Source organism: Lepisma saccharinum, chromosome 22 (assembly GCF_977018435.1).
Source record: "Lepisma saccharinum chromosome 22, izLepSacc3.1, whole genome shotgun sequence".
NCBI lineage: Eukaryota > Metazoa > Arthropoda > Insecta > Zygentoma > Lepismatidae > Lepisma > Lepisma saccharinum.
The window spans coordinates 45,055,349-45,082,283 of NC_139250.1; positions in this window are offsets into that span (position 1 = coordinate 45,055,349).

Genomic DNA, 26,935 nt, shown 5'->3' on the forward strand with positions numbered 1-26,935 from the left:
TAAATCAAGTATTACCATTTGAAACCTAAAGGTATAAAAATTTCTTTCGCAGTGCGCTGCGCGCGTCACCGGCGTTACCAGGCAAATTTCCGCGAAACAAACAATTCGAACTAACGACATTAGCACGTCTTAAGATTGTTGAATCTCAGTTGTTGTGTAGTTGCAGCCTAGTTTAAATAAAAAAAAAAATAGTTTTGAACACTTTTTTTTGTTCACTCATAGAAGTTTAAACGAAGGTCATGTAGCTCGTCGCAAGATTGATGAGACTCAATTATTGAGTCGTTGCTCCTGGGTTTAAACTAATAAATTTAATCCAATCTTATTTAGTCCGTCGCAAGATTACGAGGACTCAAGTGCAGAGGGGCTGCGTTAGTGAATTTCTTGTTGGGTTTCAAGTAGGTTAATCTTCATTTGGTTGATTGCTGTTGTTTAAGCTAATATTAATAATGGCAACGGAGCAGGAACCGGTCACGTTAGAGTCCTTGTTCGCCTTTATTAAACAAAGCAATCAGTTGCTCAAATCAGAACTCAATGAAGGCAATCAGTTGCTCAAATCAGAACTCAATGAAAGCAATCAGTTGCTCAAGTCTGAACTTACCGCTCACACTAGTAGGTTGGTGGGGAAACTTCAGTCATACCTCAGTGATACCTGCAAATGTATCTTAGACTTGCGGCAAGAAGCAGTTAAAACAAGTGAGGGTCTGCACGATCTCACACTTTCAGTATCACAGTACAGGGCTGAGTTGGTAGAAAAAAGGCATGAATCTTTGACGAAGGAGTTTGATTTGTCAGGGAGTAAAGTTGAACTGATGAATGGTGTTGTAACTTCTTCTGCGGTCACCAATTGCATGTGTACTTCACATTCGGTCGAACATGACCACTGCACAGGCACTCTGACTTCCTGGTCAGAAAGTTATGCTCAGAGTACCAGCGAAATGAACCGAAACAGAACGTTAGAGCAAGAACACCACAAGGGTAATAAAGGAAAATATTTGATAAGCGAGGAGTGATCTTTTGGGGTGTCGGGTAACAGAGACGAGTCTTTCCCTGTCGGCTTTTGCACAAAAGATGCATCTTTCCTAAAACCGAGCTTGCAAATTCCTTTACTGGGTGTTGGTTGTAAACAAAGTGGTTCTCTAGGTTCATCTTCGTTGAGTAAGCGTGTCCACACGGTGCAAGTTGATACAGGGTGTCCGGAAAGTAAGGTGGATTCTCAGTGTCTACACTCAAATTCAGTATCATCTCAGAACAAATCTATCCTGTCTGTTGTGTCTGTTGGGGAAAATAGTATTGACTTACCTTTAGTGTCCATAGTTCAAGATCATTCGGTACACAACGTAGTCATACCAGTAGTTGGTTATCCATTGCAGACTGTTGTGAGTAATTCAGTAATCGAACCCAGAAGTTGTATTAGGTGTGGTCCTATGCGTGTTCTTATGCCCAAAAGAATTGCCAGTAAGGCATGTGTCGTTTCTTTCATGAAATTAGGCACTGGTTATTCAGTCAGATATGGGAGGCGCATCAGAGTTAAAATGAAGTCACCTACTGACTCACTTCCCAAGAAAACTTTGGTAGTAAGTCGAACTGTTGCTGGAGGAAGAGTGTCTCTCCATCCAAGCCATATTAGGAAGAGAAGAACAAAAAGGTCTCCTCGGAAAAGTACCAGCACAAAAGTTTTGGGGGAAATTTTGAGTATTTGTCTTCTCTTGGCTTTGTCTCTTTGGTACAGGGTTAGAATGATCTGGCATCGCACTCATGTCAGAAGAAAATGGCATGGGATGCATATGGTTGAGTATGATTGCTCAAAGATGAAGCCTGATGAGATCATCGGAGCGATCATCACTCTTTAATCAGTAATAGTAACTTTTCTTTGTACAAAATGTAAATATTAAAGATAATATATTTAGTTTGACGGATTTAATAACGTATGTATCTTTGGGTAGTTTAAAATAAATTTTTGAATATAATTATCATTTGAATACTAATTTTTTTTTTATTTTCAAACGTCAGTTCAGTTGGGGTCTAGTGTCAAATTTATAGCTCAGGAAAGATATCTGATGGACAGTCTGATGCGGGAAATTTGAAATGGGAGCATTTAACAAGTCGAGCAGCCTGACTATCATTTTGGAGCCAACAGCTTTTAAGTGGGCAGTATCATTTTGAATTTGTTGTTACATGTGCATGCAAGTTTCATTGCAAAATTTTGTGCGAATTTCTCGAGTAGAATCGTGTTGATTGGCGTACTAAAGAAACACAAGGGAACATCAGGGACACTAGATGTTGTATTTGTTCGTCCTTTGTAAAATACGTCTCCACGCAAGGAAATGTGAGAACGATAAAGTGTTGAGGGGACATTTGCCATTAGTATAGGCTTAGTCCTGACACAAGTTCGTCTGGAGTCTGTATTTTGGAGAGTTTAAGTAACGACATTCAATAGGTTTGATTTCTCTGTATACATGACATGGTGATGGTAGGGGGTATCTGAGATATGCCACCCGATAGTAACCAGTATTCAAGAGGAAACAAATAAATTTCAATTAATCTTGCATAGCAGCATGAAATTATAAGACATATAAAACGTATCTTTGGTTTACTTAAGGCGAGTATCCTGGTTCGGTTCCAAGATTAATAACAAAAATGGTAGTGGTACATTTGGTGGCAGTAATTGCGCGCCATGTATTTACGGAGCTGTTGACGTCATCTGTTTGATGTAGCTTCTGACTTTGGTGAATTCTCCTTGCACAGTTGCAATTAAGGTTACTGAGTTTGTCCAAACATCGAATTGTGTTTGTAAGAAAAACATATTTCTAGCTATCTGACACACCAAATTTTGAGTTTTATGGGATCTATTTTGAATATAGATATTGTGTATTAGTAAATTTAACATGTTAAAGGATTCTAGGCTTTCATTGATAGATTGTGTGACAGGAGAAAAATTGGATCACCAGTCGATAGAAAATTGTAAAGTTTGGAATTGTTCAGAGGACAAGGTAAAAATGTGGGTGAAGAGATTACTAGATTTGAATTTGGAAGGTGTGGATGAAATGTTACAGACGTTGGGGTTTAGCTGTAAATCAGACGTGGTAGTTAAGGACAGTGTAGATAAAGGCGGGGTAGGGGAAGTTCAAGGTTAAAATTTCTCGTATGGGTAAAGTGAGATTGAGCCTGCGGCGGGCGAGTTGACCAAGTAGGTGAAATTTCGGCGGCGTACTAGCGTGCGAGATGAGCCTGAAATCTTCCTGATTGCTCCAAAATAAGGTGAAACATTTACAATAGTTATTAACTCTGATTGAATGAATCCAAAAGCAAAATAAAAAGTTGTTTAGGTAGTTCCATGGGGGCTATGTTGAGTTTGCGGGTGAGGGCAGATATGATGTTGTAAAAGTCAAGTTAGGTTATGCTTGCGGCGGGCTATTAGTCAAGTAAGTATAATGTTGCGGTGGGCCTAGGCATTCATTTGTTTCCTGCTCCAACCAAGAATATACAAGCCACTATGTTTTGCAAGACACCAAGACACATGCGGGGTTCCTTCTTTCGGGAGAATGATGAAGCCACCAGAGTTGGTGATCCGGGATGTTTCATATTGTAAACAATATAGTAATATGTCTGTATATATTAAATATGTATATTAGTGAATATGTAGAATATGAATGTTTATTTGATGTAAGTCTAAATTTAGTATTGTATCAAAAGTATTGTGTGATGGTTCAGCCCTATGTTGGGCGCCATTTATGACGAACTGTCATAAGGTATTCAAGAAACTTGAGTTTCGTGTGTGTTTGCTGGGGTAAAGTAGCCCAACTTATGTCCTAAGACGATGAACTCGTCTAGTGCAGAGAATTCACGATAGGTGGAATGCCTATGCAATATAAAAACTTTGTTGCTTTAGTACTTACGCGAAGAGTCGCTAGATGGCTCTGACCGTTGTGCGCGTTTAAGTTGTAAATTCCTTTGTTTGATATCCGATTTTCTCGCGGTTTCCTTATGCACAAGGACATTTTGATGTGTCGGTCATTGCACGCATGGACAGTTCGCGGTAATGGCGCAAAATAATAACATTTACAGCGTTTTGGTCTAGATGCTATTGGTTAATTAACAGCAAAAAGTTTATCTTAATAAGCATTATAATAGATTCTTTAACATATACACATATTTGTTAACGTGTGAGTTCTAAATCATGTAAATTGTTGCTTGGTAAAGACAATTGTGCTCTGCGAAAAAGAATGGTAGTTATCGATAGGGGTGTGGTGATCGAAACAGGACTTCCGGGACAGAAAAATGGAGTGAAGAAAGTTATGTCACGACGATTGAGGAAATTGTAATTGTTTTCAGTGGTTTCTGGACGATTATGACATCTGCTGTTAGGACAAAACGGTGGATAAAAGCATGGAGTAAAAATACAACGCAGATAAAACGTTGGAAGTGAGTCGAGCTCTCGGTTCCCAGAGAGGTAAGGAGTGGACTCGTGCATGCTGGATTCTTCGTTCCCGAGACACAAGGTAAGGAAACTAAATTTCCTTAAGTGACTTTGAGAAGAAGAAAATTCTCGCAAATCGTGGTACCTACGGATAAGCAAAGTTCGTTTAAGAGATAGCTATCTCGCGTGTGTTGGAACTTATTTGACACAGTACTAGTACTCGCTACAAACCATGCGTTAATTACAAAATGGCCATCGGCGCCATGTCTGAAAAAAGTTGTGTGCACACATAAAACGAACTATTCTCGTTCGAGAAACGTACAAAACATGCTAAAATAAATGAGTAGCATGTTCCCAGATTGGTTTTACGTCAATTTTAGGAAATATTATGGACTTTTGTAACCCATTTTATATAACATATAATGTGTAGGCCTAATGACCATAAATGGTAATTTTTTCAATCACGTATCGATAGTTGTGTCACGTCTCATAGTTTAATAAGGACTGATTGATAATGCTCTCATAAACCGGAAACATTTGTTATTTTCAACTCAATAAATAAGTTCATTGTTTCTTGTGTTTCTATTTGCGTTCTTCAACATTTCTTTCATTCGTATTTCGTTGTTTGTGTATATGCTTTAATGATTAATTCTTCCACAGAGGGGGGGAATTTCGCATGTGTAAATTGGGTTAGTGTTGTTACAATGGAAAGTGGTTATTGTTAGTTGTAAATCAAGTATTACCATTTGAAACCTAAAGGTATAAAAATTTCTTTCGCAGTGCGCTGCGCGCGTCACCGGCGTTACCAGGCAAATTTCCGCGAAACAAACAATTCGAACTAACGACATTAGCACGTCTTAAGATTGTTGAATCTCAGTTGTTGTGTAGTTGCAGCCTAGTTTAAATAAAAAAAAAAATAGTTTTGAACACTTTTTTTTGTTCACTCATAGAAGTTTAAACGAAGGTCATGTAGCTCGTCGCAAGATTGATGAGACTCAATTATTGAGTCGTTGCTCCTGGGTTTAAACTAATAAATTTAATCCAATCTTATTTAGTCCGTCGCAAGATTACGAGGACTCAAGTGCAGAGGGGCTGCGTTAGTGAATTTCTTGTTGGGTTTCAAGTAGGTTAATCTTCATTTGGTTGATTGCTGTTGTTTAAGCTAATATTAATAATGGCAACGGAGCAGGAACCGGTCACGTTAGAGTCCTTGTTCGCCTTTATTAAACAAAGCAATCAGTTGCTCAAATCAGAACTCAATGAAGGCAATCAGTTGCTCAAATCAGAACTCAATGAAAGCAATCAGTTGCTCAAGTCTGAACTTACCGCTCACACTAGTAGGTTGGTGGGGAAACTTCAGTCATACCTCAGTGATACCTGCAAATGTATCTTAGACTTGCGGCAAGAAGCAGTTAAAACAAGTGAGGGTCTGCACGATCTCACACTTTCAGTATCACAGTACAGGGCTGAGTTGGTAGAAAAAAGGCATGAATCTTTGACGAAGGAGTTTGATTTGTCAGGGAGTAAAGTTGAACTGATGAATGGTGTTGTAACTTCTTCTGCGGTCACCAATTGCATGTGTACTTCACATTCGGTCGAACATGACCACTGCACAGGCACTCTGACTTCCTGGTCAGAAAGTTATGCTCAGAGTACCAGCGAAATGAACCGAAACAGAACGTTAGAGCAAGAACACCACAAGGGTAATAAAGGAAAATATTTGATAAGCGAGGAGTGATCTTTTGGGGTGTCGGGTAACAGAGACGAGTCTTTCCCTGTCGGCTTTTGCACAAAAGATGCATCTTTCCTAAAACCGAGCTTGCAAATTCCTTTACTGGGTGTTGGTTGTAAACAAAGTGGTTCTCTAGGTTCATCTTCGTTGAGTAAGCGTGTCCACACGGTGCAAGTTGATACAGGGTGTCCGGAAAGTAAGGTGGATTCTCAGTGTCTACACTCAAATTCAGTATCATCTCAGAACAAATCTATCCTGTCTGTTGTGTCTGTTGGGGAAAATAGTATTGACTTACCTTTAGTGTCCATAGTTCAAGATCATTCGGTACACAACGTAGTCATACCAGTAGTTGGTTATCCATTGCAGACTGTTGTGAGTAATTCAGTAATCGAACCCAGAAGTTGTATTAGGTGTGGTCCTATGCGTGTTCTTATGCCCAAAAGAATTGCCAGTAAGGCATGTGTCGTTTCTTTCATGAAATTAGGCACTGGTTATTCAGTCAGATATGGGAGGCGCATCAGAGTTAAAATGAAGTCACCTACTGACTCACTTCCCAAGAAAACTTTGGTAGTAAGTCGAACTGTTGCTGGAGGAAGAGTGTCTCTCCATCCAAGCCATATTAGGAAGAGAAGAACAAAAAGGTCTCCTCGGAAAAGTACCAGCACAAAAGTTTTGGGGGAAATTTTGAGTATTTGTCTTCTCTTGGCTTTGTCTCTTTGGTACAGGGTTAGAATGATCTGGCATCGCACTCATGTCAGAAGAAAATGGCATGGGATGCATATGGTTGAGTATGATTGCTCAAAGATGAAGCCTGATGAGATCATCGGAGCGATCATCACTCTTTAATCAGTAATAGTAACTTTTCTTTGTACAAAATGTAAATATTAAAGATAATATATTTAGTTTGACGGATTTAATAACGTATGTATCTTTGGGTAGTTTAAAATAAATTTTTGAATATAATTATCATTTGAATACTAATTTTTTTTTTATTTTCAAACGTCAGTTCAGTTGGGGTCTAGTGTCAAATTTATAGCTCAGGAAAGATATCTGATGGACAGTCTGATGCGGGAAATTTGAAATGGGAGCATTTAACAAGTCGAGCAGCCTGACTATCATTTTGGAGCCAACAGCTTTTAAGTGGGCAGTATCATTTTGAATTTGTTGTTACATGTGCATGCAAGTTTCATTGCAAAATTTTGTGCGAATTTCTCGAGTAGAATCGTGTTGATTGGCGTACTAAAGAAACACAAGGGAACATCAGGGACACTAGATGTTGTATTTGTTCGTCCTTTGTAAAATACGTCTCCACGCAAGGAAATGTGAGAACGATAAAGTGTTGAGGGGACATTTGCCATTAGTATAGGCTTAGTCCTGACACAAGTTCGTCTGGAGTCTGTATTTTGGAGAGTTTAAGTAACGACATTCAATAGGTTTGATTTCTCTGTATACATGACATGGTGATGGTAGGGGGTATCTGAGATATGCCACCCGATAGTAACCAGTATTCAAGAGGAAACAAATAAATTTCAATTAATCTTGCATAGCAGCATGAAATTATAAGACATATAAAACGTATCTTTGGTTTACTTAAGGCGAGTATCCTGGTTCGGTTCCAAGATTAATAACAAAAATGGTAGTGGTACATTTGGTGGCAGTAATTGCGCGCCATGTATTTACGGAGCTGTTGACGTCATCTGTTTGATGTAGCTTCTGACTTTGGTGAATTCTCCTTGCACAGTTGCAATTAAGGTTACTGAGTTTGTCCAAACATCGAATTGTGTTTGTAAGAAAAACATATTTCTAGCTATCTGACACACCAAATTTTGAGTTTTATGGGATCTATTTTGAATATAGATATTGTGTATTAGTAAATTTAACATGTTAAAGGATTCTAGGCTTTCATTGATAGATTGTGTGACAGGAGAAAAATTGGATCACCAGTCGATAGAAAATTGTAAAGTTTGGAATTGTTCAGAGGACAAGGTAAAAATGTGGGTGAAGAGATTACTAGATTTGAATTTGGAAGGTGTGGATGAAATGTTACAGACGTTGGGGTTTAGCTGTAAATCAGACGTGGTAGTTAAGGACAGTGTAGATAAAGGCGGGGTAGGGGAAGTTCAAGGTTAAAATTTCTCGTATGGGTAAAGTGAGATTGAGCCTGCGGCGGGCGAGTTGACCAAGTAGGTGAAATTTCGGCGGCGTACTAGCGTGCGAGATGAGCCTGAAATCTTCCTGATTGCTCCAAAATAAGGTGAAACATTTACAATAGTTATTAACTCTGATTGAATGAATCCAAAAGCAAAATAAAAAGTTGTTTAGGTAGTTCCATGGGGGCTATGTTGAGTTTGCGGGTGAGGGCAGATATGATGTTGTAAAAGTCAAGTTAGGTTATGCTTGCGGCGGGCTATTAGTCAAGTAAGTATAATGTTGCGGTGGGCCTAGGCATTCATTTGTTTCCTGCTCCAACCAAGAATATACAAGCCACTATGTTTTGCAAGACACCAAGACACATGCGGGGTTCCTTCTTTCGGGAGAATGATGAAGCCACCAGAGTTGGTGAACCGGGATGTTTCATATTGTAAACAATATAGTAATATGTCTGTATATATTAAATATGTATATTAGTGAATATGTAGAATATGAATGTTTATTTGATGTAAGTCTAAATTTAGTATTGTATCAAAAGTATTGTGTGAGGGTTCAGCCCTATGTTGGGCGCCATTTATGACGAACTGTCATAAGGTATTCAAGAAACTTGAGTTTCGTGTGTGTTTGCTGGGGTAAAGTAGCCCAACTTATGTCCTAAGACGATGAACTCGTCTAGTGCAGAGAATTCACGATAGGTGGAATGCCTATGCAATATAAAAACTTTGTTGCTTTAGTACTTACGCGAAGAGTCGCTAGATGGCTCTGACCGTTGTGCGCGTTTAAGTTGTAAATTCCTTTGTTTGATATCCGATTTTCTCGCGGTTTCCTTATGCACAAGGACATTTTGATGTGTCGGTCATTGCACGCATGGACAGTTCGCGGTAATGGCGCAAAATAATAACATTTACAGCGTTTTGGTCTAGATGCTATTGGTTAATTAACAGCAAAAAGTTTATCTTAATAAGCATTATAATAGATTCTTTAACATATACACATATTTGTTAACGTGTGAGTTCTAAATCATGTAAATTGTTGCTTGGTAAAGACAATTGTGCTCTGCGAAAAAGAATGGTAGTTATCGATAGGGGTGTGGTGATCGAAACAGGACTTCCGGGACAGAAAAATGGAGTGAAGAAAGTTATGTCACGACGATTGAGGAAATTGTAATTGTTTTCAGTGGTTTCTGGACGATTATGACATCTGCTGTTAGGACAAAACGGTGGATAAAAGCATGGAGTAAAAATACAACGCAGATAAAACGTTGGAAGTGAGTCGAGCTCTCGGTTCCCAGAGAGGTAAGGAGTGGACTCGTGCATGCTGGATTCTTCGTTCCCGAGACACAAGGTAAGGAAACTAAATTTCCTTAAGTGACTTTGAGAAGAAGAAAATTCTCGCAAATCGTGGTACCTACGGATAAGCAAAGTTCGTTTAAGAGATAGCTATCTCGCGTGTGTTGGAACTTATTTGACACAGTACTAGTACTCGCTACAAACCATGCGTTAATTACAAAATGGCCATCGACGCCATGTCTGAAAAAAGTTGTGTGCACACATAAAACGAACTATTCTCGTTCGAGAAACGTACAAAACATGCTAAAATAAATGAGTAGCATGTTCCCAGATTGGTTTTACGTCAATTTTAGGAAATATTATGGACTTTTGTAACCCATTTTATATAACATATAATGTGTAGGCCTAATGACCATAAATGGTAATTTTTTCAATCACGTATCGATAGTTGTGTCACGTCTCATAGTTTAATAAGGACTGATTGATAATGCTCTCATAAACCGGAAACATTTGTTATTTTCAACTCAATAAATAAGTTCATTGTTTCTTGTGTTTCTATTTGCGTTCTTCAACATTTCTTTCATTCGTATTTCGTTGTTTGTGTATATGCTTTAATGATTAATTCTTCCACAGAGGGGGGGAATTTCGCATGTGTAAATTGGGTTAGTGTTGTTACAATGGAAAGTGGTTATTGTTAGTTGTAAATCAAGTATTACCATTTGAAACCTAAAGGTATAAAAATTTCTTTCGCAGTGCGCTGCGCGCGTCACCGGCGTTACCAGGCAAATTTCCGCGAAACAAACAATTCGAACTAACGACATTAGCACGTCTTAAGATTGTTGAATCTCAGTTGTTGTGTAGTTGCAGCCTAGTTTAAATCAAAAAAAAAATAGTTTTGAACACTTTTTTTTGTTCACTCATAGAAGTTTAAACGAAGGTCATGTAGCTCGTCGCAAGATTGATGAGACTCAATTATTGAGTCGTTGCTCCTGGGTTTAAACTAATAAATTTAATACAATCTTATTTAGTCCGTCGCAATATGCATGCGAAAAACGTACATTCTTTTTGAAACACGCTGTATTATTGAATATTTTATTACCGTTCATTTCTTGTGCAAACACAATCATATTGAAATAGAAGAAGAAAAGAAAAGATTGATTGATTTGCTTTATTTTACTTCACTTTTGTGTCACTTTTGGCTAATTTGCAAAGATGGGGATGAGTGATGATATGATGAAATTGATGAATGGACACTCACAAACAGCCATGCTCAGCCTGGGATTCGAACCCGAGACCCTTGGTGTCGTAGCACAATGTGCTTGCTACCCACTCCAACATGGGGGCCAGCAGAAAATAAAATAAACTTATATTAGCGATACAACACCATTTGTAATCATACAAAGAAACCAAAATCTCAAACAGGGACAACAAAGCTGCTGTGAGAAGATGATGTGAAAATAAATTTTATGCTGAAACACATTTGTTTGTGACCTCAACCTGCAACCGATTTCCTGTCATAAATTATTGTTAGAGAGAGTACAGGCATTTGAGTCTCTTCATCTCTCTTGGATTTTACAAGAGCTAAATTGAGAAAAGATGTAGAAGAGGATAGACTATTGAAGGGAAACCTGAGTCAATGTATTTTCTTTTGTGTGAAACAAATCTGCAGCTGAAATGGTAATGCATTTGAATTCATCTAATTGCATAATATTAACACATTGTAAATTACCTGATACCAGAGAAATAAATCATGTAAAATGCATTTCTAACTTGTCACAGGAACGTTCCTCTTGAGATAAAATCCATTTTGACAATGTATCGTTGAAAGAATGGGGGAGAATTCATTGCAGCAGGCATCAAATTATATTTTCACTATCTATGGCTCTGTATATGAAACATCAAACCATTAAAAAGGAATAAACTAGTTCTGGTTAAGACAACTGGATTATGAATGCAGTTAGATTTCTCTACCTTATCATTAAGTTGTGGGATTTTAAAATTCATTCCCTGTCCACTATATATATATAATATAGATTTCTGCATGTCAAAAATTTAAAACATTTTACGATATAATTGTCGACCCTTTGAATGAAGGCATCCAGGGTCTTGGGTGGAGTGGCATGTCTTGATATACATAAAACAAGGCACCACAGTTCAATACATAAAAAGTAAAAAGAACAACTGTTTAACATTACTAAGGAATATTATGTTCAGTATTGCTACATTTCTCATAAGAAATGTTATAATAAGTTGTTTCTGTAAGCATAATTTTCAGTAATCTGAAATGAAATATACAGGACAAATTTTATGTGCCTTTTGAATGGAAGATAACTGCAATCATAGTATATTTCTCAAAAAGAACATTTCGAGGCTTCCCTGATGGCACAGTGGTAGTAGTGCCCAGTGGCGGCTGACCAAGTGCAACAAGTGCAGATGTTTTCACCTAATTTTCAAATTAATATTGACATTTTTAATTTGCTTGTTAAATTAAACTATTTCCCAGCAGAACACACATGATAATACTCAAATAATACTCCGCTTGCCGCTACGCTCGTGAAGAGTTCGTCGTAGCATAAACAGACCAAGAGCAGATGCCACCAGGTTGCAGAAGACTTTAGCCAGTTGTCATGGCAACGCTGACGTCACCTAGCATTGGAATTGAATGGGTGTTGCCATCTAGGTGCAGCAGTTCTCTCATCGACAGAAAACATTGCATCCAGTGGTTGTGTCAAAAGTGTTGCGTTCTCGTGAGATCTTGTTCCGTGTGTGTGTGTTTCGCGTTTCCTATCATGTGTTGAGCTGTGGTTTGTACAATGAACCCAGTAAATGACTTAGTGTGTAATTTGTTGCAGACACCATTTTTAAGATGGACGGATGAAGACAAAAAAAATTTTAAATTGTGGGGGCCCACTGACACTTACTATTTGTTTTTCATTGCCTATAAATGTACTTCTTCACCTGTTATTTTAGGCACGAGCCGCTACTGGTAGTGCCTTGTATCCAAGGGGTCCCGGGTTTGATACCCGGTGGAGGCTCATACTGGTTCGGATCACACTTTAAACTGTAGGTCGAGTCCCGATTAGCCATACAGTGCATAAAGTGGACTTAAAACACCAAATCAATCAATCAATCAATGAAAAAGAACTTACTTGGCATGTACCACATGACACATTGGCATTTAATCAAGGTGTAATTTGTAAGACACTCCAGTTTACAGTTGTCTTGCGTGTAGAGTTTAAAGAATTTTAGTTGTCTCTCAGAGTTGAAATAACACAGACGGCGGTCTGGTGTGTAGCCCCTCAGATCATTGCTGGTGGTAAGTATGCGTGGCTTAACTGCCAGCACAATGCTATAGTCTAAGGGAAGTCTTAAGTACCTCTGGCTCATTTGCGGGAATGTAGCTGGATTGTGAAGCAGCATCTGAAATATTCAAAACTTGTAGTTAGATCACATGATGAGAAATGCACATAAAATTACATTACAGATGGGCTGATACAAAATTTTAACCCTCTGGTGGGCACATGGGAGACTTTGTTACCCCAGGGAATTTTCTTTTTAAATTTATAATCGTTTTCCTTTATTTAAATATTTTCTTACATTTTTTATTTGTGTCTTTGAATTTGCAAATGTTTATTTTTTATTTGTTTATTTTCACTTATGTAATGATAAGTTGTTATTACATAATATACATGTATCTTTGAGTTTAATCATATTTGTGATATAAATTTATTTTCTCTTGTATAATAATAAGGCTCCTACATACTTTGTTTGTGTCTTAGAGTTTACAACTGTTTACAAATATTTATTTTTTAAATTTCTTTTTAACAAGTTGTTGTTCATCCAATAAATGGCATGATAAAGGTAGAAATATGAAATATGAATCAAATTTTATTGCTTTAAAAGTGATATTTGATTAAACTTATAGTATATACAAAAGCAAGCAGAAAATAGTAATAAAAATTGAAATTTTTCTTACAGTGAGTCACATAATTATTCGGACACACAGTAAATTTCTAACGTTTAAGAGCGGGAAAGGAGTGAAATCTGTGTACAGCGTTGAAGTTGATTTTCGTTTAAAAAATGTCATGTTTAGCACAAAATTGGACGATAAAAAGTTAAAAAACGAACATCAGCAACAATATAACAAAGGATGAATCCCTACCATTGCAAAAATAGTGCCACAAAATTATTCGGACACATAGTAAATGTTAACGTAAGTTTGTGATACAGTGACAATTTTGATTTACGGATTGATTGATGTATGTATACTCTGTTCATATATATTAACTCTGGTTTCCTGTAGGTTTCTATAGCAATTACGATCGTGTTTTGTTTAACAAAGTTGTGATATAAGAACATTTTCTATGTAGAAATGGGGCGAAGAGGAAAGGAAAGTTCATTTGAACAACGTCAGTGATATGGCACCACGCTAAGGGTAAAACTTACTGTGCAATTGCCTCAATGTTGAAAATGATAAAAAGTACAGTTGCAGATATTATTAAGCGATTTAAAGATGAAGACAGGATCGAGTCCCACGGTTATACAGGGAGACCAAGAATTTTTTCCCCCAGAGAAGAGACAGTAATCGTGAGGAAAATTAAAAAACAAAACAAAGATGAGTGCTCCAATGGTGTGTGCTGAGGTAGCTGAGGAGTGTGGAAAGCATAGTCATCCTGCAACTATACGAAGAGTGCTCAGAAGTTCAAACTATCATGGCAGTGTAGCCAGGAGAAAGCCATTTGTAAGTAAGCCAAAAAGGACAAAAAGACTGGTGTTCGCAAAGGAACACTTAGGAAAGGATCAGACATGGTGGAATCAGGTAATTTTCACTGACGAGAGTAAATTCAATGTTTGAGTCAGATGGGAGGGTAACAGTGTGGCGTAAACCAAATGAGGAGCTCCGAGGGAAAAATTTGCAAGCAACAGTGAATCACGGGGGTGGTCACGTAATAGTTTGGGGCTGCATGTCGGCCCAAGGCGTTGGTAAATTGGCTTTCATTGAACAGACAATGGACAGGTACTGTTACCTTGACATTCTGAAGTCAAATCTAAAGACTAGTGCTGAAATGATGGGCATTCTTTGTAACTTTTTGTTTTATCAATATAATGACCCGAAGCACACTTCCCGCATAGTACAAGAATGGTTATTGTACAACTGCCCAAAAGTGCTCCATCCTCCACCACAGTCTCCAGACTGGAACGTCATTGAGCACCTCTGGTGTAAGTTGGAAAAAGAAGTGAGGAAAACACCTATAACCTATTAACAGTGTGCTCATATTGTGTTTTGTTTGTTAAATAAATATTAAACATTTATCATTGTATTATATCATGATTACGTCAGTAAATATTCAGAAATCTTATCTGTCCGAATAATTATGTGACTGACCGTATATGAGAATGTGCATGAGGAAACTCACTTACCCCAATAATGTTTGATTGATTGATTGATTTGCTATAATTTACTTCACTTTTTGTGCCACTTTTGCCTAATTTGTGAAGATGGAGATGAGTGATGATATGATGAAATTGATAAATGGACACTCACAAACAACCATGCCCAGGCTGGGTTTCAAACCCAGGACTCCGCATCGTAGTATGATTGTGCTAAGCACTCTGCCATGGGAATCGGCTCCCCAAGAATGTAAACAAACGGAGGCATGCTTCTGCTACATAGATATGAAAATGACACCACCGTCTGTTGGTAGCAGAAACTCCAATAGAGTAATAGCAGGGTGAACGGTAGGCTGGAAACAGTCATGTCTAGACATGCCAAAAAAAAAACAAAAAAAAACATGGTTGTGGGGTAACGAAGTCCCCCAACTTGCCTGCTAGAGGGTTAACCGGTGTTGCTAACTGATCTTCTGCTGATGCCATATAAAATTACAAGTATTCAATGACTATGTACATAAATTATTGATACTCAGGTGACTTCTTTGAAAATGAAATGCATATTTAGATATTTATTGTACAAAATCAAGGGACATGATTTTTTCCTTCATATTCATAAAAAAATATAATAAAATCACAGGGTTACCACTCATTTTGCACAAACATATTCCTTGAATTTTCCAAGTATTTTTAAATACATTTATAGACCATTCAGTATTTTGATTTAATTTACCTCAACTTACCTTTACAGTACTCAAGTACTCCAATTGCAGGAAACAATTTTTCAAGCACTGATTTCAGAGATGAGAAACAGATTAATCATTCCACTGTCCAACAATGGTTTTGTTGAAAGTAAAATTTCAACGGTTATTTATGTTTTGCCACCTGCTGATTCCGAAAATGAAGTCAGAAATTGTCAATCACCCACCATTTTTTTGTAACAATAAAAATATAATTCTGCATTATTACTGCAGCCTGCAGTCCATAATTAGCTGATTGGTAGGAAATATTTAAAATATTTTTATGTCTTTGCTCCAACAATACACTAGTAATTCTAGGCCATTGATGTCTTCATGAATGACAACAATTAAACTTGTTAAACAATCCAACTGAAAAATTTGACAATGATTAACTTTTCAACACAATGCTGTGATTTAACTGTTATGTCTACTTCTCATTTCAATAGCAAGTTGTCTGGAGGAAAGAAGCTTTCTTGAGTGTTCTTCAGTTCCAGTGAGTGTTTCGAAGCAAAGACAGAATCATGTCAAGAAGTTGCGTAAACGACAGGAACAATTTTTGTTATATCTGTGGTGAGTTGACCTTAAAAGCAAATAGGAGAACATTTACACCTTGTGTAAGAAAAGCTTATGAGTGTTACTTTGACAATAAGATAGACAAAAACAAGAAATGGGCCCCTGATATCTGTTGTGTGAACTGCATAACGCTTTTGAGTGTTTGGCTGAAATGATCTCGTCATATGCCTTTTGGAGTTCCTATGATATGGCGGGAACCTAAGGATCATATAACAGACTGCTATTTTTGCTTGACAAATATATCTGGGATAAATTCGAAATCAAGGCAAACAGTGAAATATCCATCACTAGAATCATCAACTTGACCGGTGCCTTATGGACCTGGAGTTCCTATACCTGCTCCACCAGATCACATAAGTATAACGGAAGAAAGTGAAAGTGTTCCTAACAAATGTAGCGAATTGCATAATGATCCTGATTTTGTGGGGAGTGTTTCAACAGCTGAACCTCACTTAATAACTCAAGAGGATCTTAACGATTTAGTTCGAGATCTAGAGTTAAGTAATGGTAAAGCAGAACTGCTTGCATCGCGATTAAAAGGATGACATTTGTTGGAGAGTGACACTAGTTACTCTTTTTCGGCAACGCCAAAAAGACTTTGTAGATATGTATGCTGAAGATAAGGACCTTGTTTTCTGTTGTAACATCTATGGTCTATTAGAGTGACTAGGTATTGTGAAGAATGGCGTTTGTTTTTTAGATTCTTCGAAAACAAGTTTGAAAGGAGTGCTACTGCATAATTGGAATAAATATCCAAGCATTCCCGTAGCATATTCCTGGGGCATGAAGGAAAGTTATGAAAACATGAAACTGTTATTAACAAATATCCAGTACTGTAAATACTCTTGGCAGATATGTGAAGATTTAAAAGTTATTGCTATCTTCTTAGGATTGCAACTAGGTTACACCAAATTTTGCTGTTTCCTGTGTAAATGGGACAGCAGACATAGGAAAAAGCATTATGTTAAAAAGAACTGGCCGAAGAGAGAGTCACTCATCCCAGGACAGGAGAATTTTTTTCATCCACCACTTTTAAGTTCAGACAAAATCTTATTGCCTCCTCTCTACATAAAGCTTGGTCTGATGAAGAATTTTGTAAAAGGAATGGACCGCGAGGGTAGTGGATTTATGTTCTTCAAAGAGAGGTTTTCGCGAATTACTGAGGTGAAACTAAAGACGGAATATTTGTTGGCCCTCAAATCAGGAAACTAATAAAAGATAATGATTTTGAAAAGAACCTAAATGAGCTGGAATTGGCTGCTTGGCAATCTTTCAAGGAAGTTTGCATAAATTTCCTCAGAAACTACAAGTCAGAAAATTACAGAGAACTTGTCATGCTCTGGGGTGTAATATGTCCCTGAAGATACACTTTCAAGACTCCCACCTCGTTTCTTCCCGCAAAACCTTGGGACAATGAGCGACGAACATGGAGAACATTTCCACCAGGATATTGGTGAAATGGAAAGGCAATACCAATGAAAATGGACTCCAAATATGTTGGCAGATTATTGCTGGGCACTAAAAAGAGATGTTCCTCAGGCAAAGTACAGACGAAAATCAAGTTCGAAGACATTCCAGATATGCCATTGTAAATAACATTGCATTGTATCACTATAAGGCTATATAAGATTTGTATGTACCTGATATTTTGTATGTACCCTGTTACTCAAATTTCATGGGTGATGGATAAATTCTGTAATTAGATTTGAAATCAGCACATCAAATTCAATTTGAATCACCCCCAACTTCTCTTTTAACAGACAAAAACTTAAATTTTGTTGGACAGTGTTATTAGTGGTTTGTTATATTTTTTTAAAGAATGCCAGGTCAAAAGGGAGGTGGGGTTTATGATGCTACCAACCCTCACTTGAGCATGCCATGATCAGTATTATAGTGGTATTGCAGATAGAGGCATTTGATATGATATGATATTTATTTGATATGATTTATTTCCATCCACTTGATCATATAAGTACAAATATCACTATGATATGGGATAGGTCAATTACATGTATAATTTTGAGTACAAAGGAATTAACACATACTTATGCATATTAAAAAGTATAAAAGAGTATAGAATAACATAAGAAAAGAGAAAAATCAAAGGTTATGGCTATTAGTGAACATAAAAATAAAATAACAAAAAATAGAAGAAAATCAAAGCTTAATTATGTCTATTAATGAAAATATTATCTAAGTACTACTCTCTGCTATAAAACTAATACTTCATCAGCAAGCTTTTTACTGTTATTTTAAATTTGGTTGGATTATGATTCCTGAATTCTTCTGGCAGCTTGTTATAGAGTTTTACACCTTGAAATCCTAGACTGCTATGTGTTTTGGATGTGCGGACAGTAGAAAGGTGGAGGGAGTTATGCATACGAGTGCTGTACTTCTGTATGTATAGATTTTTTGATAAGATTTTAGAATTTGTATGAATAAAGTACAACGTTTCTAATATGTACAATAATATGAAGAAGTAATATTTGAAATTCATTGAACATTTGTTTTGTTAGGATTGAGAGGGATACATTCTTCATAATTTTTTTATATGCGTTTTTGCCAAATAAAAATTGATTTGATTTCGTTAATATCTACATACTGACATCAGTCTTTTAAATAAGACGTGAACCAATTTTTTTGCTAAACCTCTCATTCCATAATGGTCCATTCTATCTAGTAAAATGTCATGCTGAACCAAATCAAATGCTTTGGTAAAATCTAAAAATAATCCATACACATGCATTTTTTTGTCTCTCGATTTTAGTATGTTATTTGTAAATTCAAAAATAGCTTCTGATATTGATTTACTTTTTTGGTATCCAAATTGATGTTTGGATAAAATGTCGTATATTTCTAAGAAAGTTACTAATCTATTTAGCATAATTTTCTCTATTACTTTAGAGAAGACTGACAAAAGAGAAATTGGCCTATAGTTTGAGCATTCTTCTTTGTTGCCTTTCTTGAATAATGGTCTCACTTTTGCTATTTTGTACTCACTAAGAAAAATACATGTTTCTAAAGATGTGTTACAAATACTTACTAGTGGTTGTAAAATACTATTCACACATTGTTTTAGTAGAGAACTTGAAAATTCATCTGGCCCTGATGAAAACTTATTTTTAAAATTTATAATTACCTTTTCGATTTCTCCCTCAGTTACTGGTGTGAGAAACATAGTTTTTGTGTTTCAGGGACTGTTGAAATATGTTCTTAATCTAGGTGTAGAGATTACTGCATTTTTATTTACGGTATTGGGAATGTTCACAAAGTATATATTAAAAATTTGTGCCACATCAAGGGGATTGCTTATTTTCTCTCCATCAGCCATTATTTCTATTTTTGCATTCACATTCTTTCTTTTCTTACCAGTTTCATCATTAACAATTTCCCATAGTTTCTTTGATCTATTTGCAGATTTGCAGATTTTATCTGCAATGGCCAATTTCTAAGCATTGTTTATTACCTTCCTGAGAATAATTACATATTTCTTGTAGTGGTCTCTCAGTATGGGATTCTTGTTTTTCTGGATTTCTTTATATAATTTTCTTTTTGTTTCATAGGATTCTTTTATCCCTTTAGTTATCCAGGAAATTGATATCGTTTAATTTAGGGATTGTCTGTATGTTTTGCATGGAAAAGCTACTTCAAAATGATATTTTACTGTCTTTGTGAATAAGCTTACTTTTGTATTTAAATTTTCCTCCATGAGCACATCAGTCCAGTTTTCTTTCTTTAAGGAATATACAAAGTTTTCTATGTTTTCCTTGGTGAACTTTCTTTTTTCTACAGTAGTGATATGTTTTGCAGTTTTTTCCTTTATATTCTCTGGTATATGGACACTTATGAAAACTGCTTCATGATCGGAAAAGACTAAAGGTAAAATATTTGTGGTGTATTCAAAATAATCTTGGTTAATTATTATTTGATCAATACATGATTTACTGTATCTGTGTATCTGTGAGTTACATGTGACTAAAATTGTTTATATACCTTGAAACTGATTAGGCATGTGGTTCTAATCATCTCAGTAACTTCTTACCTCTTTGTTTGAATACAGATGAGCGCAGTCTCCTTCTGGTGCACGTTTGTGCTAGACTTAGTAGGCTGTTTGTATGTGTGAGATACAAAGCAACCGATTTCATCTGAGTTCATGGCAGCACAGTCTGTTTGTAGAATTTATCAATAGGATCCGGAAAACAACTGAATTTCTTCATTCCATGCACTGCAGCAGGGATGGTGAATGCAATGAATATGATATCACCAGTGAAAGGGTCTCTCTGCAATTGTGACAATGCAGAGGTAAGAGAAGGTAATTTGGAGATTGAACTGGAATGTGGTGCGATTGTGATGAACAGCAGAGTGATGCACATAAATAAATTTGTTGTAAGATGACAATAAATAGCATATGTAGTGCTAAAACAATGTTTTTAAGGTGCTTAAGAATCATTATATGCACTACTTAAATAAAATAAGGTGAAAATTTAAAAGTAATCATAAATATGTTAGTAAAACCATGCTAGAATCTCACAGATACAGCACGACCGATTTTGTTACTTTTCCAGGTGTGACTGATGGAGGATTAAATGTAAATTGTCTGATCTGATGTTACTGTAAATGTTCTGTAACTTATTGTAAAATTCCTCCATTAGATTACAATTTTTATGAATATAAATGGATAATTCATACATCCTGGTTTTGTACAGTAATGTATGGCTTCTTTTACTAAGGCAGTCACCTGATTACATATTTAAGGAGATTTTTGAAACAGGTTCTTTGTGCACTATTCCAATTTTTAAACATTTGATCTTAATTACAATATTTCTTCGATTCTAAGGAAACCTTTTTTTTTCAGATTTTAGATGTTGAAAATTCAGGTGCACCTTGGATTCAATGGCATATTGGATTCAATGGAATCTTGGATCTGGGTTCATATGTATAAATATATCACGGTATCAGTAATATTTGCAAATTTCAATAATCAAGTTTTTTCTTCAATCTTTACCAAAATACTGGTATTAATCAAAATTACCCTTACCTAAATTGTCTTATGATAGTATTGTTAACTGTAAATGATACAATGTAACAATGATGTAACTACAATGTACGAGGCATATTTTTAAAGTAAGTACCGTTTTGAAATTCCACCGCTGCAGCGCTGCGGTCGGTGTCCCGTGCATTCGCACTGTGTACCTACATCTGTTGGCAAGCCACAGACACCATTGTGGCAACAATCGATTGTGTATACATTTGCTTTTGTGTATTTAAAATGCCTCCGCCGATTGAGAATCCCGCCGACTGTGAAATACCCGCTGTTATTCGTTTTCTTAGTGCTAAAGGTGTGAAAGCAGTTGAAATTCACCGTCAGATTTGTGAAGTGTACGGACAAAACATTATGAGTGATAGAATGATATGAAAATTGGTAAGAGCTTTCAAAGATGGCCGAATGGATGTTCATGACGAGGAACGGAGTGGGTGACCCTCAGTGATCACTGTCGATTTGGTGCAGAAAAACTGAAAGAGAACAGACGCTTCACGATTTCTTCATTATCAGAGGAGTTCCCTGAAGTTTCAAGAAGTGTTATCTACGAAATTGTTACGGAATGCTTAAACTATCGAAAATTGTGCTCATGATGGGTACCAAAAATGTTAACTGAGGCGCACAAAAGCAAACGTTTAGGTAGCGCCTTGACTTTTCTGGTCAAGATCTCATCGCATCATTTGGCTGGGAACAATTTGATCATCCTCCATACAGTCCTGATCTAGCACCTGGTGACTACCACGTGTTTCTGCAACTGAAGAAGCATCTTGGAGGTCAGCGCCACGATGACGACGATAGCCTCAAAACGGCCGTGTTGCAGTGGCTGTCAACTCAGGCGGCAAACTTCTATGATGACGGAATACAAAAGCTTGTTGTCGATATGATAAGTGCCTTAATATTGGTGGCAATTATGTGGAAATGTAGATAAAAGTTTACTTGCTTTTTGTACATATCAAAACGATACTTACTTAAAAAATATGCCTCGTACATGTAACATTTGATTTGATTTCTTACTTTGTAATTTTCTATCACTTTTCTGCCAATTTTGGATAATTACAATGAAATTTACATGTAATACTATACAGTATTGTTCTAATAATTTACCAGTATTACAGGAGCACATTAAAGTAGAAATATTTGTTTCCCCTCAAGAGCTGAAGCAATATTTAAGATGCAACTTACATACGGTGACCATAATATTTTGACCCAGAAATGGAACATCCCAAGAGGGTCAGTTTACCACCCCCACCTCCTGCTTTCTAAGAAATAGATTAGGACAAAATATAAAATTGTCATTATTAAAGTATGCATCCCATAAATACATCATAAAGAAAAAATGAAATATGATCTCCTGTTGTCAAAAGGTATTAATTTCTATAATTTTGGTATAACTCCTACATAATGTTCTGGTCTTTTCTGATCAACTTTTGATGTTAGCCAGATGCTGAAGTTGAGGAGTGCCAGAAGTATTCAAGAATTAGTCTTCTTGGAAACAACTTTATTCTCACCAACAGTTCATAAAACTTCCAATATATCTGACACACAACGCGAGATTTGTCTTTTCAGTTTGTGTCAAGATGAAGGAATTCAAATTCTTGTTGCAGGTTTCTATTGAAACTACACGTACTCTTCTTTGTCATTATTATTCATTGCTCTACAAAGATCCCAACACACACAAAGCAGTTCAACTGTCTGCTCGAACATTCTTGATGACAACTGAACATTTTGATTGTTATGAAGTGCTTGAAACAGTAGAGCTATTTTGTCACGATGTAGCCATGACACTAGTTTAAAAATTCCAGGAACATATTTCTTACACATGAAATGTCTCTCAAATTTAGATTTCATTTTCATGCTAACTCCTAGAACTTTTATAAAATGGGACAAGCCTTGGTGGAGATTGGATTCCTATTTAAACTGTAGGTCCAGTCCCGATTAGCCTTATTGTGCATAAAGTGGACTTAACACACAAAATCAATCAATAAAATGGTGCAAATAGTGTTTTTTTTAATAATATCGACAGGACGACTGAGACACGACTCTGAAACGAGACTATCCCTGTCAAAATGGGATGTATGTTCACCCTAACCTTACATTCGATGGCATCTTCAATTCGAATAACTACAGTATAATTTTTAAAAATATATAGTTAATTTTAAATTTTGATATAGAATGTATCTGAGGATAGCTTCTCTTGACGGAACACTTGATTACAAATGTGTCTTGAGAGGAAAGCAGTACCACTGTAATAAATATTTTATATGTTACTAGAAATTGGTATTTGATTTACCTTAAAACCATATTTTTCACCAGCACATGTTAGGTCAAAGTTATTAGGATAAAAGTCCATGGAGAAGGTTAGTCCAGCATGTGATCCTGCTCCCCAACTTCTGACTGGATATCCGTCATCTATCCTAGGTAATAATGGGTAGCCTCCTTCAGGACTCCAGCCACTGGAATTTTTCCAGCTCTGCATATCATACCAACGAACCCATGGAATGTGACTTTAAGAGAGAATGGGAAAGTGTAATAAATTTTAAAAATGTTTGTATCAAAATACAACAAATACACACACACACTACATAGAATTTTACACAGAGAATACTGGTATCTTTTTTTTATATACGTATATCACAAATTTTTACATACAGGGTGTGGCATAAAAATGTTTCTTTTCTGTTTTGTTTCAGTTGTGAGAATTTCTGAAATGGTGTTGGCATCACTTATTGATTGTCATTTGCATCACCAATGTACACCATTTACAGAGATGGATCACTGCCGCAGAGCTCAACATCCTATAGCTGTGAGAGCATTTTATATAAATGGTGGCACTGCTGCTGCTGCGAGATGAGAACATTGACGTTATTTTAAACATTTTAATTTCGGGAGACATGATCTTATTCCATCAGCCAATGCAATCAGGATGTAGGTGAAGAACTTTGAAGCTACGGGAAATGTATTGAAGCAGAAACCAACAGGTTTGAGATATTGGAACATGACATGGACGATTCCTGTTGCAGATTGTCCGAGTGTCAATGACAAAATGGGGGTCACCTGTAGGACGTAATTTTCAAAGCACAAACTTGGCTGTACATATGTTGCAATTGGCAATGTGTAAGGATGTTGTGACTGTCTTCTACATTCACAAATAACTAATATTTACTTGATTTCTATTGCGTACAAGTTTATAAAATTAACAGGGAACTATTGAGATTAAGAACGCTGTATCAATGTCGATATTTGTTTTAAGTTGTTGATTACGATTCATTTTTGTTATATATGTAAAAAGATTGACTTAAAAAATGTCTTGTGTCAGAAATCAAAAATGAGTTTATATCAAATGTTATAAAGTGAAATAATATTTTGGAATTTGCGTTGTGTTGTTTAATTCTTGCAATGTAAGTATAATAACATTATGAAACCAGTTGAGCGCTGAGGACTTGCAATTTAATTTTAAAATTGTGTTAGTCTACTCATCCTTCGTGTACAATATATATTCAGTGTGAAGTATCGTTGCAAGAAATTGGTGGCCAGTGTGCGGGAATTTGGTTACACTGAAGAATTAAAAATTTTAGACTTATTAGTGTTCCTTCCTTTGTGTACTTCATATTTTCATTCTGTTGTCATGAATACAAAGTAGTGCAATGACAACGAAGAATGTTCCTATCGTGCCATTACCTACGGGTACTTCAGATTTTAATGCTCAGTTATTGGTCATGTTTCGTGAATTGAAGGAATCGAATGACAGCATAAGGCAAAAGTTGTCTGAGCTTGAAAAATCTCAGAGAGAGCAGTTGTCAGAGCTTGAAAAATCTCAGAAAGAGCAGTTGTCATCTCAGAAAGAGCAGTTGTCGTCTCAGAAAGAGCAGTTGTCAGAGCTTGAGAAATCTCAGAGAGAGCAGTTGTCAGAGCTTGAAAAATCTCAGAAAGAGCAGTTGTCAGAGCTTGAGAAATCTCAGAGAGAGCAGTTGTCAGAGCTTGAAAAATCTCAGAAAGAGCAGTTATCAGAGCATGAGAAATCTCAGAAAGAGCAGTTTGCAGAACTTGAAGACAGAATGGTGAAGTGTATGGAAAATATGAACAACACTGTTAAGGAGTTGGGCAACTCACTCCGGATGGATATTGGGCAGGTTGCTGAAGCTTGCAAAACAGCAAATGATCAAATAAAGGGACACATTAAAGTGTTGGATGAAAATTTCCAACAGTGGAATATATCTGGTGAAGCGAATACCAACAGCATTCATAAGTTAGAAGATAGTGTTGCTGGATTGGGTTTGCAGGTAAATGAGCAGTGGAATGTTATCAGCCAGATTAGAAAAAGTAATAATGAAGGTTTAATTCAACGTGTTGAGATCTGTGAAGCACGATTAAATGATGTAACAGCTAAACTGCTGATGACTAATACTTCAACAATCCATAAAGCTGCTTGGAACAATTGCAAAATTACTGAAATTTCACGTAACTCAGAGCATCCTGTATCTTTATCCTTGTCATCTTCCAGTGCTTCAGAAGATGAATCTTTTCCATTGCATATGTCATGAAAACGCAAATCTACAGGAAATCCTAAATCTAATTTGTTAGCTCCTACTTCATCAGTTAATGTGTGAAATTCTCGATTAAACAAGCCTCATAAAACTTCACATGTTAGTTATGTTGATCCAGCAAATAATGCTTCACAATCTAGCAATATAGACTCTGATATGTCTGAAGTAAACAAAACATCTAAATAATATGCAAACAACTTCTGGTAAACGATTTAAACCTAATTACAACACCAAGCACCATAGGCATGCTACTATCATTGATTCTGATATAAATAAACCACCTACTTCTAAGGAACAACCACGAAAGTATCTACGTTTGAATGACTTGAATATGTTGCCTAAATTTTCTGGAAATCCAGAGAAATCTAGCCCAAGGAAGTTTATTAAAACCTTAACTTCCCATTTGGATTTGCTTCAGATTTCAAATGTTCAGAGATTGGAATGTATTCGGAATTGTTTTCGAGGACCAGCCGAGGGATGGTAAAATACGCACGTGGATTCCTTTATGACATACAAACATTTTGTACATGAGTTTCTGAACCAGTACACTTCATACTCATTAACGCAAGCTCAGTTGTCAGAATTGAGTAACAGAAAGTATGATCAAAATAGCGGTATGAGCATGGAGGCATTTGCCACTCATACTTATTCAACATATTACAATTTGGTAGAGCGTCCTAAAGATGCAGAAGTCATAGACATTTTGATTAATCAGTTTCCATCAATTACGGCACAGAAGATATTAGGTGCTGGCCTAACGAAGGTTGACGACGTTATTAATTTACTGAAGAGACTGGATTTGATAAAGACCAGGTCTGGTAAGAAGTGTGATTTGCCTAATGATTTCAAAGTGAGAACATCCAGGTTTACTAAGGATTCAAATGCATCAGATTTCAGAGATAAGCAAAAGTACAAAGTTCAGACAGTTAACACGCAACCAAGGAACAGTGAGCAAAATCCTAATCAAAGGAAAAATGGACAATTTTCTCGCAACAATAGAGATTCTAATTCTGGTTCTACATCCGGTGGTAGCTCTTATAATAGAGGGCAAAATGTAAAT